Source organism: Etheostoma spectabile, chromosome 15, assembly GCF_008692095.1.
Source record: "Etheostoma spectabile isolate EspeVRDwgs_2016 chromosome 15, UIUC_Espe_1.0, whole genome shotgun sequence".
NCBI classification, from domain to species: domain Eukaryota; kingdom Metazoa; phylum Chordata; class Actinopteri; order Perciformes; family Percidae; genus Etheostoma; species Etheostoma spectabile.
Genome location: NC_045747.1, coordinates 18,327,261 through 18,328,558, shown reverse-complemented (window position 1 = coordinate 18,328,558; position 1,298 = coordinate 18,327,261). Strand labels below are relative to the sequence as shown.

The 1,298-nt window shown below is 38.0% G+C and overlaps 1 protein-coding gene across 3 annotated transcripts in view; it reads left to right on the top strand.

The window, feature by feature from the left end:
• Positions 1–1,298, top strand: part of gas7a (growth arrest-specific 7a) — a 42,168-nt gene that overhangs the window by 31,163 nt on the left and 9,707 nt on the right. The gene's annotated exons all lie outside the window — the stretch shown is intronic.

Here is a 1,298-nt window from a genome sequence, read left to right as displayed (position 1 = left end):
CAGAAAGGGATGCATTCGTTGCGACATCTCATATAGAGGCGAAAACCATAAATTAATGGATCAACAGGAATATTAATCTGCAACTATTTTGATAATCGATTAACTATTTCGGTCACAAAAACACAGATTTTAGCTGCTTTTCTCTATCACATATGATGGTAAACGGAAAATCTTTGGTTTTCTTATTGATGGTCAGACAAAGCAAAAAAAAATGAAGAATCCACCTTCCGGTATATTATAACTGTCTTTTCTTACAATTTGTTGTACATGATCTAAACAGAATGATCAATTAATTAGTAAATAATGTAGGTGTAAAAATTAATGGTTGGCTATACATATATAGCTAGTATAGTATAGCTTTTTTTCTCAAGCATTTTCACAGACATTTTAGTCTACCTTGATCCCTCTGGATGCCTTCGGTTTGCAGTTTTCTGCACCTTCAGGTCAAGTGTTTAATGTTTTCAATCAAGGGAAGTAATGGATACTTGATCTGACCACATCCTGAGGTGACGCGGCTTGTTTACCTCAACCTTGTCAGCTCTGAGCGAAGAGAATGACCTGTCTGATTACCAGCGATGCAGAAGCAGCGCGCTGGACATGCAGACGCAGCCTTAAATAACGCAGAGGCCGCCTCGGAGCCCTTTCACGGCCCTCCGTTGTCTAATTAATTAGTTACGTGTTCTGACGAACCCCTTACCCAGAGCCATGCAGCCGACCACCCTGCACCACCACTGCTCTGACACTCCACCCTTCACTATGAGATGGGTGATCAGGCAGGGAATGAGAAGTCTTATCAAGCCTGCAGATGCTCTCTGGCTTGTTTTCTAAAAAGCCATACATTTCATCTGTATGTATCAGCTTTGGCATTTGCCCGAGATTATCATTCTGTGTGGCAAGCCAACACTGTTGACAAGCTCTTTGGATTTGGTGTGTCATAAAAAAGACATTTTCATATTATTTGACTTAGACTTAGACTTAGACTTCTCTTTATTAATCCTTTTGGGATGACTCCCGCGAGGAAATTGAAAGTTCCAGCAGCAGTTTTAGCAAGAAAAAAGAAATAAAAAATAGATAAAAAAGACAGTATAAAGACAACAAAATAACAATAATAATGATAATAACAACAATAAGAACATTCGTCAAATAAACAAAGAAAAGACCATAAATTATTATTAAAGGACACTGAGAAAAAAAGTGTAATTTTTTTCCCATTGTGGTGATAGATACGGCCTTTATTAAGCAATGAGAGAAGCTGTACGTTACCATGGCCCATTAAAAGTACCCATGTTATGATTTTT